This window comes from Muntiacus reevesi, chromosome 18, assembly GCF_963930625.1.
Source record: "Muntiacus reevesi chromosome 18, mMunRee1.1, whole genome shotgun sequence".
NCBI lineage: Eukaryota > Metazoa > Chordata > Mammalia > Artiodactyla > Cervidae > Muntiacus > Muntiacus reevesi.
The window spans coordinates 27,592,568-27,609,651 of record NC_089266.1 but is presented as its reverse complement, the minus strand read 5'-3'; the positions used below and the strand labels follow the sequence as shown (position 1 = coordinate 27,609,651).

Below are 17,084 nucleotides of genomic sequence, written 5' to 3'. Positions count from 1 at the left end.
GGCTACCTTCCTAGTTTACAGGGAACCTCAGGGGAGGGTGTAGGAAGCTGGGAGTGATGTGCGTGAAGGGGTGTGTGTGTGTGTGTGTGTGTGTGTGTGTGTGCTGGGAGTGATGTGCGTGAAGGGGTGTGTGTGTGTGTGTGTGTGTGTGTGTGTGTGTGTGTGTACGCGCACACACACAGGGGGGCATGTGTGAGCATGTGTGTGTGTGTGCGCACAGGGGCATGTGTGTGAGCGTGCGTGTGTGCTGAATGCTAAGATGGTGACCACGCTCTCGATGTGCTAACGGGGGTGGGGGCAGGGGCGGCATCTGTCTCAGGTGTGTCTGCCCTGGCCCCCTCCCCAGCCTTCCCCACTCCTCCGCTCCCTGTTCAAGGGCACATCCAACGGGCCCTCCTTCCTCGGGTAACAAAAGGCAGATGGAGCCCCTTCCACCTGCTCAGATGCAGCCTCTGCTGTGGCTCATCTCGCTTTGTTCTGGGGAAGCCGAGATGGGGGCCTGTCCCTGGCCTGCAGACGGGCCACAGCCTAGGGGTCAGAGATACACACAGAACATGGCCCATAGGCCTGAGCTGCCTAGACCTCTCTCCTGGGATGTCTGGGCCCGGGAGGTACCGCCACAAGGGCACCGGTCTGCAGTCCAGTTGCATCCCTGCCTGGAGATCACCAGGGCCCCGTGGCCTGGGGCAAATTCTTTCGCTCTCTGCCCAACTTGCTGGCCTCACCTGTAGGAAGCCCCCACACTGTGTCAGGTTTCTCCGCCCCTGGCCCCGGGCCATCTCCCGGGCTGACAGTGGAGGGGGCACTTTTCCATGGGGGGCAGTGACACCAGCTCCCCAGGGGCAACTGTGGAGGGTCCACAGCTTCTGGGAGGTTTCAGAAGAAGAGGGCAGGTCCCTGAGCTGGGGACCCAGAGCTGCTCTGGGTGGAGGAGGAGCTGTGGAACGATGAGGGGTGGGCAGGGGCCCTGGCCCAGGTGCCAAAGGTCAGAGTCCCATGAGTGCATGTGCCCCCCACCCGGTGGAGACCCCGGAGGGTCTTCCGAGGCTCTGGTGGACATCAAGTCCGAGCCCCTGCAATGAGCAGTCCCCGTGCCCTCTGGAGCACCGACGCCTGGGCACCTGGCCATCCACCTGGAAGGGGTTCGCCTGGCATCTGAATCCCTGCAGAGCTGCAGCATCAGAAGGCCCCCCACCTCTTGGTGGTGAGGTGACCGAGCTCTCTGTGCCTGGGGGAGGGGCTGCCCCGTCTGGCCCGAGGTGAGGAGGCCAGCTCAGAAGCCGCCTGGTCAGCGGCACAGGCACCAGGAACCCACCCCAGGCAGCCTCTGGGGCTCCAGGCCCCCCAACCTAGGAAGGGCAGGACTCCACTCAGGGTGGGTGGTGGCGTAAGGCCTCAAAATTCCCAAGCAAGGGGAGGCCAATGGGGGCAGCTGGGGGTCAGGGGGAGGGTGCTGGAGCAGGATGGTCTGGGGCTGAGACGGGGCAGCAGGTGGAGGGGCCACAGCCCCGGGCCCCTGCTGCCCGTCTGCACCCTCTTCCCCCTCAGAAAGCACCCCCTCTTCACTTCCCCAGCTCCCAGGGCTGGCATGTCCCTTCCCATCCATCTCTGGCCCCTACCCTTGGAGGGCAGCCCAGCCCAGGTGTCTCCCACCAAAGGTGGCTTCTAGAGTCAGGCCTCAGGCAACCCTGCTGAGCATGGTTTTCATCCTAACAGTCTTTCCTCCGTCTTCACTCCAAGTGGCCCCACTGTCCCTTGTCATAGCCTGCCTGGTGGGGGGGGGGGAGCCCTTGCTCAAGCATTAATGGGTGCCAGGAAAACACCCCCAGCACTGACCCAGCACGTTAACACCAGGAGCAAGGAGGGCAACCTCACCCAAGAATGCCCACAAACCCCACTTCCCAGATGGGGAAGACTGAGACCCCCAGGGCCCGCAAGACCATGCCACGCCTGCCTATGTCCTGGAACCTCAGAAGGCCGTCTCCCCCTCTCCCCCTGGGAGCCCACCCTTCTTCCCATTTCCTGCTGGCCCTGGGTCTGGCTGTCCCCTCCAGCAGACAGGCCCACAGGCCCCATGAGGAGGCAGGGACCACCCAGGTAGAGAGAGCGAGAGAGTGAGTGAGTGAGTGTGTGTGTGTGTGTGTCCGCCCAGCTGACCGCAGCTGGGAAAACAGGCTCCCTGGCGCCCCTCCCCCAGCCACAGCCCACCCCACGTGGCCAGCACCTCGCCAAGCCCTGAGGCAGGCAGTACCTGGTCCCCTGCCTTCCTTGCCTCGGCAGGAGCCAGACCCCTAGCCCACCCCTGGACCCCAACAAATGGTTCTCCCAGTAGCCTGGCCCCTCCTGCTACCCTGGATCAGGGCCCCAACACAGGCCACCCCAGACCCACACCTGCCTAGGTCAGGCCCCCTGCAGCTCTCCCCCAGACTGTCAGGGGTAAAGGCTCAGCCTCTTAACTGCATTTTCCCAGAACCACCTGAGACCCCAGTCTCCCGAAACTGCAGCTTCTCCACCCATGCCCACAGCTGGCATCCGAGGTGTGGGGTGGCCTCCAGGGCTGGGGGCCGGCACTGGTTCCCTCTTTCTGGGCAGGGGCTCCTTGCCCTTTCCCACCCTGGGCTCCTGAGACGGGATCACTGAGGCTGAAATTTCAATTAAGGAAGAGAAATAATTACTCCAGAGCTCCGGGCCAGCTCAAGTGGTGACAGTCCTCAAAATCCAGGCCCCTGGAGTAGGGGGGAGGTGGCTGGGACTCCGAGGTCACCCTGGGGCCAGCAGGGACTTGGCCTGCCCCCACTTCGGGCCTCGTACCCTGTGACCCCTCTGCTGAAACAAGGCCAACCTCAGGGCTGCTCAAAAGTAGGGGATGGGGATGGGGTTCCCAGTGGAGGGCTGGGAAGCGAGCCCAGGTGGCTCCCAGGAAGCTGAGTGAAGTGAGATTAACCATTCAGCTGCAGCCTGTGCCTGCAGTGAGCCTGGACACTGCCATGGCCCACAGGACGGGGCTAGGGCCCCACAAGCAGGGCTGGAGGCTTGGGGAAGGGCGGGCCTGGGCAGGAGCCCATCCCACAACACCAGGGTCACAGGCCGGGCCCTCTGGGCTCCAAGGTCACCCCACCTGCTCCTCAAGAGGTATCCACGGCTGCCCTAACTGAGCCATCATCACCTCCAGGAACTCCGTCTCTAGAAGTGCCCCGGCCTCCACTCTGAGGGTGGCCCACGTCCTCTCCAGAAACCCTCCGTCTGATCCAGAATGTTCTGTCTCCAGAAATGGCAGTGCTCTTCATCAAGGCTCCTCTCAGCTCCAGACACGCTCCGTTTCCAGAAATATCACATCCCTTCTCCAGAGACGTTCCACTTCAGCTCCCAAAATACCTCAGATCCAGAAGTGCCCTATTTTACGTCCAGAAATACTCCAGCGTCACCCTCAAAACACCCCGCTTCCAGAAGTACTACAGTCTGTCTCTAGAAACAGTCCCTTTCCAGAAATGTTTCGGCCCTGACAATGTCTGGAATCTAGAAAGGCCTCATCCTCACCCCAGAAAATGCCTTGTATTTCCCAAGTGCCCCTGTCTCACCTTCTAGCTGCATGCCCCTCCTCCAGAAAACCTTCACGTCGTCTCTAGAAACACCCTCAGCCTGGCCCAGACACGCCGTGTCTCATTTTTAAAAACACCCCACCTCTGGACATGCTCCATCTGCATCTGCAAACGCTCACGGTGTGTCCACAGAGGCCTCCCCATCTGGCCCAGATGCTGCGAAAACCCAGGAACCACTTCCTTCAGGCTCTCTTGGTTGGGGGGGTCGAGCTGAGCAGTGACCAGGAGGCCTCCTCCTTCCCCCTCCTTGTCCCCATGGTCCCCTGGGACCTCCCGGCCACCCACAGGATCTGCTCTTGTCCTGGGAACAAGGATAAAGTAAGAGCCGGGCTGGCAGGTGTAGAGGTCCCTAGGAGAGGGGAGAATGGCTGGTCAGTGTTTGGGGAGATGGGGAGCCTCCCGGGTCTGACCTGGAGGCAGGGGCAGTGAGGAGCCTGCGTTGAAAGGTCTGAACCAGGAAGGGTGGGCAGGGCCTTGGCATACCTCTCCCCTCGGCACAAATGTGTCCAATGGCCCAGGTGCCCTCACTCACAGCCGCCCTCCTCCCAGCCCTGGGAGCCACACACGCACACAGCATCACATCATCTCAGCCCCAACCTTTTGGGCACACAGACACACCCTCCCACCCTCACCCACATTCCCTGCCTCTCTGGGCAGGTCTGGGGACCCTGAGAGGCAGGAGGCCACTGGCTGGAGAGCCGGGTCCTCCAGCCAGACAGGGTGGCCTCAGTTAACTGCTGTGTGTGGTCACCCAGGCAAGCCCACAAGCCCTGGCCTCCAAGCTCAGGAAGGACCGCACGAGAGAGGAAGGCACACAATGGATATGCTCGCAGACCCTCCGGAGCAGCCCTGGCCGCTTTTGGACCACTTTAAATGACAGAAAGTCCTCTCGGGGTGTGACTGAAAGTCCTCACAGTCACCTCTGTCCACAAAGTCGGGTGCTGCTCTCCGGAATCCCAGAGTCTGTGTCCTGCTAAGGCTCCATGTGGAGACACCCATCCCCAGCCAAAGGGAGGGTACTGGAGACAGCTGGGTGGAAGGCAGGCATGCCAGACACCTCCAGGCCCTGAGCCCGCCCCGGGGAGGGAGGAGGTGGCCCATCCATACCAGGTCTGTCCCTGAGACCTCGGACGGCCGCTCTCAGAGCTTCTAGGTGGGCGGGAGGGAAAGGGGACCGACCCCCGTTTCCACTGCCCGTGGCATCAGTAAGCTCCGGGCAGCTCCCACGGGAGGATAATTACCATTTACTAAGCCTTCCGATTTAGACTCAGCCTCAATTAACTGGAACCTCCCAAGCCCCCTGTTCTGATCCTATGGGGCCAAGGGCAGACACGACAGACCTTCAGCGTGCCCTTCGATTTCCTGCAGCAAGGGCCCGGTTGTCTGCCACTCCCACTGGCCAGCTCCTGCTCAGAACAGGGCTTCCCCATCTGTCCCCCACGAACTCCATCCCTCTCTCTCCACGGAGGACCCCCCCCCCTCTGGAATTCATCCCACTCAGAGACCAGAGACACGAGAGGGAAAAGCCCAACAGCCAAGCCCAAATATGAATGAATCTGAAAGAACTGTGGTCCCTGGGGCCAGGATGGAGAGTAGGGGACAAGGCCTCGGGTGGGCTGACAGGTGGAGGTCCCCGGGGCTCCTTGGTTCCGGGCTTTCTGGAGAGGCCTCTGCATTGGTATTCTCCGCCCCTCACAGCCCAAATTACACCGACTCTCCCGGGACCCTTTCACCGCACGATGTCACTTCAGCAAAAGGTTATGTGCGAGAACATCAAAATCCTTCCCGCATATTAACTACAAGAGTGTTCTTTTTAAATGCACATGAACAAGCGGCCAACATTACAGTATCTGAGATGAGAACGGGCGCTGGACTGGAAGTCAAGAATAGGGTGCTGTCGGAGCGCCCCCACCTCTCTGCAGCCCTCCTCCCGCCATCAGAGAGGCCCTGGGGTGGGGGTGGGGGGCAGATTCGAGGCTAGACTGAGGGTCTCGGTCATGTGTGGAGCCAGCAGAGCCTGGCAGGGCCGTGTCCAGGTACTACCCAGTAGGCACGTGAGGGCAGGGAGAGCTCGGCGATGCTCCCCAGGCCCCCTCCCACCTCTGCTCTTCTCTGGCAGCCTCCACCTGGCACCCCCTTCCTTTTATTGTACTTACTTTCACCTGGAGAATTTCTGGAGACACTTTCCCAGGACATTTTACAGAGGAGTTTCAAAATGTAATCTACCCAAGATACGCGAAAGCTGGGGTGCCGGGATGGGAGCCCAGGTGTTAAGTGGTGTGTGTGTGTGTGAATTAGTCACTTAGTCGTGTCTGACTCTTTTGTGACCCCCTGTGGACTGTAACCCACCAGGCTCCTCGGTCCATGGGATTCTTCAGACAAGAATACTGGAGTGGGTTGCCATTTCCTTCTCCAGGGATCTTCCCAACCCAGGGATGGAACCCAGGTCTCCTGCATGGCAGACTCTTTACCAACTGAGCCACCAGGGAAGCCCCAGATGTAAATGGGGTGAGGGGCAAACCTGGTGGGGTGGGAGTGGGTAGAGGTTAACTAGATTGGGAGGGGTCTGCAGAGGTGGGCAGCCCTGTCTCAACTCTGTCTGCAGCTCTATGATTTCCAATTGTAAGAGGAGCGGAAAGTGGGATTTTTATGTGAAGCCCGGTATTATTTTTTTAAGCCCTGTGGCAGGCCTCATAGTGCCCACCTGAAGGTGTCACTGGGGACAAGCTCTGGTCTGGTCTGTGGTCTTCAGCCTCAGTCTCTGGCCCCTCCGGGACAGGCAGTCTGCTCAGGAGTGTGTGTGGGGGGGTATGAAGTGGGGGACGGAGAGGGTAGGACAGCAGAAAGCTTTGCACTTCTAGGAGATGGCTCGGGATGCTCTTCTCTCAGATGGGGTGACGGTCAAGCCCCCCCACGCAGCATGAGAGGCTCAGAGGGACCTGCAGGATGAGTGGGGGTGGGGGGGAAGGAAGTCCCTGAGGTCACAGTCCCCCTCACCACAGGGTCTGCCCTGTTGGCCAGTCCTACTGTCCAGGCTACAGGAAACCCCAGGACAATTGGAGCTTCGGACAGGTGTGTAGACCCCCATGGAGGGGTGATCCTGCCGAGTCACATGGCAGGTGATGCCAGGTGGCTGACCCCCTCCAGCTACCACACTGTGAGCCGTGATGCCAGGACCCCTGCCCCTCCCCAGACAGAGGGAGGAGTGGGAAGATCTGCCCGGCCTGGACGTCATCCTGGTCATCCCTGCCAAGACTCTTACTGGCCTCGAGGACCTTGTCCCACAGGGGCCTCCTCTGGGCCTCGGTTTCTTCCTCTGTAAGATGCAGACAACAGGAAATCTTCCTTCACAGGGAGTTTGAAGACAGGAAACAGCTAAGTGCTGGGGCCCAGCAGAGGGAGGTCTCACAGAGAGGATGCTCTGAACAGTAGGACTCCAGGTACCAGTCCTCTGTCCACTCCCCCTGGCCTACCACCCTGCCTCCTTCTGCTCCACCTTACCGCCCTCCTCCTGCCCTCTCTGGGCCCCTCCTCCCTCTTCCTGCTGAGCTTTCTTTTAGGGAATTATCATCTGCTGGGCTTTAATTACTGGTCCCGGAGGCCCACCACCTCCCTCACCAGCCGAGACTCTGTAATCCCTCTGGCTAGGGCACAGGCTCAGCTGCAGGCCCCCGCCTCCCTGGGGAACGGCGCCCTAGGTCTGCACAGCAGCTCTCAGCTCTGGGGGCAGGAGGCCGCAGAAGAAGGAAGTTCCCTCCGGTCCACGTGCCACCAGCAAGGACTGGGGAGGTAGCATTCTCAGAAAGCACACTCAGGTCCTAGCTGGTCACTCTGGTCCTCACTCTGCTCCAGCGGGGCCCCCAGCTGGGCCCAGACTCCTTTCAGCCTCCACCCCAGCCTCCAGCTCTCCTGTTCCCAGGTCTCAGAGAGTACAGAGCGCTCCACTCCAGGCCCTGTCCCGCCTCCAGGCAGGCTGAAAGGTGTGCTTCTTCCTCCTGGAGACCATTCTGACTCCTTGGGGGCCCGAGGAAGGAAATGAACCTGACTGTGACCCCAGCACCCATCAGATGCCCGCCCAGCCTGGCTGTGGGAGCAGCTGGGACCCCAGCTGTGTGTGCAGAAGAACAGGGCAGGGGGGCACGTGGTCCAGTTCCAGTGTGCCCTCCATTCACAAACCCTCACTCTATGTGAGAGCGGGGAGCACTTGCATGAGGCTGGCACCATTCGCGGGGGCCTGCAGACCGAGGCCCAAGGTTGGACAGGGGGCGGTGACAGTGACCCCTGGGTGACAGCGATGAAACCTGAAGGCTGCAAACAGGGCCTGCGCTCTGAATCTGCCCACAGGAGAGTTGCCAGCATGGGTGACAGCACACCCAAGCCAGACATCACGTGAATATCTGAGTTCCGGTTCCTAAGAAGGTGGGGGACAGCTCCTGGGCTGCATCCCCAAAGGCCACCTGGGAGAGCTGAGCTGCGGCCCCCGCCCTCAGTAGCTCTGCCCACTGGCCCTGTGGGGCCTGGAGGGTGGAGACTCTGGAGCTGTGCAGACCCGAGCTCATCCTTGGTCGCTCCCCCTGGGTGACATGCCTGCGGATAAGCAGGGTCTCGGCGCAAGTGATGGAGGGATGGGACGCACCTCTGGCCCTGGGACAGGCGAGAACGCTGATACCATGTGGGTCGAGGTGCTTAGGGGATGGAACCCTGCAGGGACACCTAGGCAAGCAGGGTCTCCTCCAGCTTTGGGACGAAAGGCTTTTCCTGGGAGGAGCCGACATCTGCCTTTCTCTGTCTCCCTGAATGCTGCCCTTGAGAAAGAACAGAGGATCTTTCTGGTCCCATCCGTGCCTCTAACTCCTCATGACACCGTTTCTGGTCCCAGAACCCTCCCTCAGTCAGGCTTCCCTCAGACTGTGGGACCTGATCCAGCAGGAATGCCGCCCCACCTTCCAGACTCTCTGCCTTTGGTAATGGAGCTTTGGGTGAGTCCAGCAAACGTCTGAGCCCCCTGGAGGCACTACTGAGACGACAGCCACTTCAACCCCAGTCCGCCTCTCAGAAACCCTGAGGGAGTAACAGTGCCTCTCTCTCCCAGAGGCCACCAAACCCAGGTCCCCTGGCGAGGTGACACATTGGTGCCTTGGATGGACAGACGTGCCTCTCTGTGCGTCTGGATGCAGCCAAGTCCCCTCCAGTCCACTCCCCTCTGGGGGATGGGTCTTGAATGGACTTGACCTGGTTTTTCTTACCTTCCTGACAGTCTGGTCAGGAAAGAGCTATGCTCCCACTGTACCAAGGGGAAACTGAGGCTCGAGGAAGCATGAGAGGCCTTGGTTCGTGTGCTCATGGCTCCTGGGCATACAGGCTGGTGCCTGCTGCGTGGAGTGGAAGGGGCAGGGTGGCAGGCCACCCTCTGGACATAAACACCAGGCGTCCTGGTTCACCCGAGTGCCTCCCTCTTGTGAACCACATCACCTGATTCTGAGGTGCAGGCTGAGGGTCTCCTGCTTTCTTCCTATGAATACTTGTTCCATGACTGCAGGGCTTACTGGGGGCCGAACAACCAGGCCAGGCAGTGGGACCTGATCCAGACCTTTCCAGAAAGGTCTCAGCAGCATAGACCCAGAAGTGTGGGTACCTGGCGGCCAGCAGTCCCACGGGGCACCTGTAGCTGGTCTGCCCTGGTCATCGGCCAGAGTGGATGGCCGTGGGAGGGAGGGGAGCACAGCCCACTCCAGCTGGTCAGTCATCTGCTTGCCACATGCCTGGACATCACAGCCCTGCACCCCATGCAGCTCGAACCTCAGAATGAAATATATCAGGAGTGCTGTGAGGATGACAAGGCCTACCCTTGGGCACCCCAGCTTCCCAGGGTCATGCAGAGGGAACACCCCTCATCATGGGAGTCTGGGGGCAGATGGGAGCTAGAAGGCGGTCTGGGTCTTGGGATCAGAGGACTTGGTCCCCAACCTCTGGCTCCGTGACCTCAAGCATGCCACTTCTCTAAAAAGCCGGAACCACAAACGCTGACTAGCAGGATCTGGGCAAACAGGCCCAGTGCCCAGCACAGAGCAATAGGGATCCACAGGGCTGGTGGTGCCATCCTGATACCCAGACACACACAGAGGCACAAATAGGTGTGCACACACACAGCACAAAGACACAGCACAAAAATGCCCAAATGCCCACACTCATGGGAGGACGGCTCTTAACCTCAACCTCTTGGCAGAAGCTCCATGGACCTTAGAGGACACATCCAGGGGTAGGTGTCTTCAAAATTCAAACCAGAAGCTCAAATTGGCTGTGGGCACGTACCCCCAATGCCTCGCCACCTGCCCCCCAAGCCCACTCCCCTCCAGGGGCCAGGTCCCAAGCCGGCCCTGTTGCAGTGGGACCCAGGGACCCTGCCGCGTCCTACCTCTCTGGCCGCAGCCCCAGCCTCTCCCTGGCTGGGGGACATGAGCAGGAATGGCTCAATCAGGATATAATCGTTTTTAATTAACGTGCGGATCATTTCACAGGCTGATCTCCTTGGAGACCAGAGGGAAGACAGTCTTTTAAGAATTTCTTTGCCTCCCCCCACCCCCCTCCCAGTCGAAGGCCGCCCCCCGCTTTACCCACCCAGCTGCAACCTTGAAAGCAGCATAGAAGCCTGGTGCCTGCGTCCCTCTCGGGGCCATTAGGAGGAGCAGTGTGTGCCTGCACACAGATAGACACACACGTGCCCGAGCTTGAGGGCACAATGTCCCCCGGAAATGCACACGGGATCAGAGACCCACAGACACGTACACACAGGGACACACGCAGATTCACACACACACAGGTATGCATGCACGCATACGTGCCTGAGAATATAAAAACAGGGCCTGAGGCACACAGAATACACGGGCGTACACACACAGGCTGGCAGGCATACCGACCCCCAAGAATACACAAACAGGATCAGACACACAGACATATGCACACGCAGGCACACGGGAAGGCGTCCAAGTCGAGACACCGCAGAAAGGCCCAAATACCCACATTCATGGAAGGGCTGATTCCAGGGGGGACACAAGGCCCTTGTCCTGGCGATGGGAAGTCAGAGCCATGATTGCCTCACCCCACACGCACTCCTGGCCCTGGCCTCTGACCTGGGGTGCCCCACCACCTGCCCCACCAGAACCCGTGACCAGAGGAGCTGCCACCTCCCTGCCACCCACCTGGTCTGGATCCTCCTGAGCTCTCTAAAGAGCTGTTCCACTCCACCTTGACCCGGCCACGCAGCTCTGAGCAGCCCTAGCTCCCCCACTGGGAGCCCTGCCCCCAGTTGCTCTCCTGGGTGCCCAATGGGCCTGGGGGGTGGGGGCCTCCTCTCTCCTTTTGCTTTAACCAGATCCCTTCCTTCCTCATTTTCTCCCCCACCGTTCTAATTCTTTTCTTTCTTTCTAAGTATCTCTGCTCCCAACCTTCCTTTCCTCTCCTCTTTCTCCCCTCCCTTTCCCTTCCTCCCCAGGGACCTCCTGGGGGTCAAGTTGAGCCAGAGGGAGCAGCTGAGATGTCGCTGGTCTTTCCCCTCTCCCCCACTGCAGGGTCTGTGCCAACACCCGCCCCAGCCCCAGAAAAGATCCAGAACTACTAGGACTGAGGCCAGGGCAGGGGCACAACCAAGGGGGTCCTCTGACATTTGCAGTCCCACTTTCTCTGCATCTGCTTTGGCTCCTCAGCTTTTCCTCCCGGAAAATGGGATGGCAGAGAGGAAGGGGGAGCTGTGGGGGGAGCGCAGCAGGGAATCCACTGCTGGCCAATCGCAGCTGGCACCTTGGGTGGCCCCAGGCACCGTGGACATCGTGGCCATAGCCAATGTGTGAGACACAAGGGTTAAGGAGCCTGTCTGGTGCTCCAGACGTCAACATCAGAGGCGAGTGGGTGCTCCTCCTCTCCTGGGGTCTCAGTGCTCCCGTTTGTGAAATGGGCAAGGCCAGCCTACAGGACCCCCTCTTCCTAAATTTGAAAACCAAAAGGCGAGTCAGCAGCCTGTTCTTGGCTGCTGTGTGACCTTGGAATTCACTCCCCTCTCTGGGCTCCCGTTCCTCCTCGTCAAAGGAGGGGGTTCAGACAGGTGATTCACTGCCGAGGCTCTTTCAATTCTGAAAGAAGGTTCTGGATTGTGGGGAGGAAATGTAACAGTGTCCCACTTATCAGGGGAAAAATGAGGAGCCTGTTTCTCCCACTGCAGGCGTGAGCAGCGTCATTTTGAGGAAATCGTCTTAAACATTAAAAAAAAAAAGCTTTCCACACGAAGAAATCCACTACCTTGTTCATCAGGGGCAACCAGAACATGGAACAAAAGGGGAATATTAAGTAAATGGTGGCGCATCCACCCAATTGGAAAAGCCTGAAGACATTAACCACGGTGTTTATGAAGAGTTGGTTACAAAACAGGAAAAGGCTCCCATGAGCGCCAACGAAGAGAGCAGGATATACGTCTGAACAGAGAGAGTGCCGACAAGTCGCTAAAAAACAACCCAGCCACTAAGCCAAAAAGACTGCGGAAAACGACATCAAAATACTAACACTGTCACAGCCCACCGAGACTGTCCATAACCTTTTTTATTTTTCTCTGTTTTTCAGATTTTCCCATTAATCATATTTTAAAACATATATATTGAAAAACCATTTTAAAAAAATGACTGAACACCTCCAATTGAGAAACTTTCCCTTTCCATTCATTTATTCATTCATTCATTACTGGTTCATTCATCCCTGTGTCTGTCCAGCCAAAGCCCAGTGTCCATTGTGGCCAGGTCCGGCTCTCACCTGCAGGAAAGGGAACCAGTGGAGGAGGAAGACGCGTCCCCCCACCCCCAGGAATGCACCCGCGGGCCTGGACCCTACAGGGGCTCTGGTGAGCAGAAATCAATCCTGCCTCCCTGTGGCCTCCCAGGCTGGCCCTCAGCTGTGAGGACCTCAGGGTCTAGCATTCCGGTCAGAAACCGACCTTCACGGTGGGGCTGCGGAGTGGGGAGAGTCCCCCCACGAGGCCATAGGCTCCGGCTGCACCAGCTTTCCCAGGCTCTCCCACTGCAGCACCTTCTCTGGGCTCAGAGGGGGGTCCTGAGAAGGCACCCCTCCACCTGGTGGGAATACAGGGTGGGAACATGGTGTGAGCTCAAAGGGTCCCCACTGCAGCCTCCTGGGTGGGGGCTCACAGGGTCCGGGGAGGATTAACTCTCTCCACGCCTGGATGGAGTCACAGAACAGCCTTCCCGAGCTGCCCCCCATCTCCCCACCCCCGCCAGGAGCCCCTCTTTGAATAGGATTACCTTCACCTGCCCGGGCTGGCAGCCCTATCCCTGGGCCTGCTCCCTACTCCAGGAAGAAAAGGGGGGGCCGCGCCCTGGAACGTAATGAAGACAGATTTCCACGGGCTCTCTGCCCCCACTCCCACTCCAACCAGCCTTGGCCCTTTCCACCCGGCCCCTGCCCGCAAGGCGCAGAGGAATGGAGCACTCTGTGTGCAGAGACCCCGCTGACCCCGCGGCCCCCACTCTGCGTTGAGCGCCACCCCAGGCCTGCGGTCCCCAGAAATTCTCTGGGGTAGCACTCGCTTCGCAGTGCCCAGGCGGGAAAGGAGAAGTTCCCACCCCCTTCTCCCCGCCCCCAGCCCCTAGGGGAGGGGCGAGGGTCGGATCTCCGGGTCAAGGAGCAGCGCCTGCTGTGGACCGCAGGAGACAAACACCCCGTCACACACACACATATACACACACACACACACACACACCACCCTCATGATCACCTCTGAAGCCCGCATTGTACGGGAGGGGGGGAAGTGGCTGATGGGGGGAGGGGGGCTCGACGTGCCTGCACTCACCAGCCAATCACCAAGCCCAAGAGAGGCTGGAACCCGCGACCCCGGCCCCCGAACCCGAGCCTCGGGCCGCCAGCGCGCACCCCACCCCTCCCGACCCACCCGATGTCAACGTCTCTAACCCAAACAAGCCCCACCCCCAAGGAGTCCCCCCTCCGGCTTCCTAGGGTTAGTAGCCCCCCGAGAGAGTAAGCTCCGACCTCTCCCCACAGCCGCACAGGCGCGAGGTTTCATTGTCAGCCTGGCCGCCGGGGCGCGCGCGAGGCGGGGGTGCCAGGGCAGGGGACTGTCGCGGCCAGTGGGGAGGGGTCTCCGGGGGAAGTGTTCGGAGCCGCTCCTCCTGCCCGGTCCAGATCCGGAAGCCGCCGGGGGAGGAGGAAGGAGGGGGCGGGGAGAGCGCGACCTCGGTGCTCGCGGGCGGCGAGGCGGGGCCCAGGCGGCCGGAGTGAGCGCCCAAGGCGTCGGGGGCGCCGAGTCCCCCGGGAGGCTGCGCTCTAGGGAAGTTTCCCACCGGTGGCCCGGAGCTGAACCGGGCGCGCAGCCGACCCTCCCCGCCTGACCAGCTCCGGGGCGCAGACTGCGAACTTGAGCAAAACTCCTTCCTCCCCGCGTCCCTCCCTTCCAATCCGCGGCCACCAGCCCCGCCATCTCAGCCCTCAGCCTTCGGCCGGTGCCACGGTCGCCAAGACCTCTCACCAGTGTGTGGTGGAGAAAAGGGGAGGGGGAAATCCCCGGCACAACCAAACTGCGGCCAAAAAAAAAAAAAGAAATTCCTTCTGAGACCGATTCCCTCAACGGGTGTGGAAAACCCCAAACAGGCAGGTCTGCAACTCCAGCCAAGACCGCCGCGCGGCGGGAGGGGTGCCGGGGGCGGGCGGAGACCCCGGCCGGCAGCCTCAGGAGCCCTCGCGCCCGGATCGTCCCCCCACCCACCAAGACACAAAGCTCCGCCGCCAACAATACCTGCGGGCTCCTCCTGGGTCTCCCGGGCGCGGGCGCTGCGCGTCTTGCCGCCTCCCTTCCCCGCGCCGCCTCTCCTCCTCTGCTCGCGCGCGCTGTCCCCTCGTCTCTTCCAGAACGCGGCGGCCGGATGAGATCTTTGGGAGAAAAAAATGTGAGCGCTCGCACGATTCCTTTCTCTCCGCCCGCCGCTCGCGGCGGCCGGGGGCTCGCTTTTTTCTCCCTCGCGCTCCCGCGCGCGCCGCGCCTCTCGCGCCCCGTGTTTCCTTCTCAGCAGCCCCTGCGAGCGCCCTCAGTAGCCATTATTCACGGGCCACCGGGGGACAGGAGGTAGAGACCGCCCCATGGCCGCATCCACTCGGCGAGCGCGATGCGGGCGCGGGGCGCGCGCGGGGAGGGGCGCGCGATGAGGGGCTTGGCTGCGCGCAGCCCGCGCCCCAGACGCGGGGGAGGGGAGGAGGCTGAGGGGGCAGGAGGGAGGGGGCGGGGGAGGACTAGGAGCTGGTGAAGGGAGCGGGAGGAGGGGGCGCCGGGGAGACGCTCCGGCGGCTCTCACTGCGGGGCTCGGGGTCACTGGCTAGGAAGCTCCGAGGCGCTTAGGGACCCGGGGCGGGCGGGGGTTGGGGGGGCTGGTATGTGTCTTCGTGCGCGCGCCCGCGCGCGCGTCAGAGATGGAAGGGGAGGGAGGGGACGCTTTAATATTTTCCCAGTGACTTACGAGCCCGTGGGTGAGCTCCTGGCTGCGCGCTCGGGTCCGTGTGTGTATCAGTGTGGCTGTGTATTTCTGGTCTGCCCTCCGTGTGAATGTCACGGGGCGTGGGGGCCTGCTGCGAGCTTGTGAATGTGCTCTGGGTCTCGGGGGAACGGAGTGATGCGGTGCCTGCGTGGGGTTGTTTGTGTGCGATTGTTTATCAAGGGCTGCGGGACTGCGCCTGTGTGGGCCGTGTCTGCGTGAGGTTGTGCGCGTATGGGATTGTGTCTGCGTGGGCCCGAGTGTGTCTGAGGGGTGTCGTGTCTCCGTGGGGGCTTGTTTGCGTGGAGCTGACGGTTGTAGGGGCGGGGGACCAGCGACGGGTTGGGGTGCTCCCGCACACGGTCTTGTGTGGGGCTAGCGGGGCAGTGTTCTGCGTGCGGGGCCGAGGCCTGGCTGGAGGAGGGGGTCCGCGTGGTGTTGGGGACTGCACCGCTGCAGAGGCACGAACAGGCCGCTCAGGGGTCCCAGCACAGCGCGGCGAGTGGTGGCGGAGGAGAGAAGGCGGAGACCCGGGGACCCGCATCCCGCCCCCCCTCCGCACCCCGCTCCAGAGACGCAGTTTAGAGATCCTGGCACTGGCCGGCCCCGCGGTCCTAGAGGCACCGGGTTTGGAGGATTCGACCGGCCGGGGAGACGCCTACGGGTTGGGGGCAGCGGGGACCGAGGCTTGGAGATCCGCGAGCAGCCCAGAAGCGCGCGGCGAGGACTGCCCGCCGAGGCGGGTGGCGGTCCGGAGACGGTGGAGGACCAGGCCGAGACAAAGAAGCGCGGGGCCGGGGCCTCGAGGCGGGACCGTACCTCCGGTTCCCCCACGGCCGAGGGGCGGGCTCTCCTGGCCCCAGTCCTGGGCCGCCGCCGTAGCGGCCCCAGAGCCCCAGGGACGCGGAATTACGCGCCCCGGGCGGGGCCAAGGTGCGGGGCGAACGGGCGGGGTGGGGGGGAGGTTGCGCGTAGCCGGCGGGCGCCGCGCCCCGGGGCTGTGATTGAGCGCCTGGCGGCCCGCCCCTAGCTGGGCTGCTCACCGCCCACGCAGCCATTCATTCATTCATCCGTCCTCTCTCCATCCACCCACCTTCTACCCAAACACGTGTCCGGCCTGTCGTCCGTCCACCCGATTATCGCGCCAGGGATCACACTGACGCGTCAGCGCTTGCTCTCTCCACTTTCCCTGCCCGCCAGCCTGTCCGTGTCACTCTCCTCGGCCCCCACCTCGCGTCCCCCCAGGCCCCTGTCCGTCTGGCAGGAGGGAGGAGCGCACCCCACGAACCCTGTCACTCGGTTTTTGCTCTTTAGTGATGGCCAGACCCCTGTCCCCACCTACTAACCGCCCCTCCACTAAGGGCTTTGTACATAAGGGCTTCTCCCCGCCCTGCCGGGCCTTCGCAGAGACCTGGTGACTCCCTGGAGGGCAGGGGCAAACACCGTATCACACCACTGCTGAGCGCCTCCTCAGTCCGGCCCCTCTGGGGGGGGGGGGGTGGGGAGCGGAGAAGTGGGGGGGGGTGTGGCCGCGGCCGGGGGGGGGGGGGGGTGCGCATCCAGATGGGGTTTTATGAAGGACTGCTGTGCCTCCGGGTCCTGGGCAGAGGGCTATGCAGGTCATTAGGACCCCAGTGGCTGGAACAGTCACCCTAAACCTGCCATTTGTAGGCTGTCAACTGAGGGCGAAGAAAATAAGTTCCTGGTCTCTAGCCCAGACCTCATCCATCCAAGTGGCCAGAGCAGAGCCCCTCCACGCTGTTCCTTCTGCCTGGGAATCAGCATCTAGCAGTCAGGCGTGGGAAGCACTGGCCAGGAACAGCTTCCAGCCTGCCCACTCCCAAGGGTGGCTGCCTGGTGCCAAGAGCAGACAACTCCCAGAGACAGACCCTCTGCTGACTCCAGGCTTACCTGGATGCAGCAAAACCCGCGGGTGCCAGATCCC

General features: G+C 61.6%; 1 protein-coding gene across 2 annotated transcripts in view; it reads right to left on the bottom strand.

The window, feature by feature from the left end:
- Window positions 1–17,084, bottom strand: part of RAI1 (retinoic acid induced 1) — a 106,275-nt gene that overhangs the window by 53,168 nt on the left and 36,023 nt on the right. For both annotated transcript variants that reach the window (XM_065909863.1, XM_065909864.1), the window contains one exon: window positions 14,410–14,543. The gene's annotated coding sequence lies outside the window, so the exon portion shown is untranslated. The remainder of the gene's footprint in view (window positions 1–14,409; window positions 14,544–17,084) is intronic.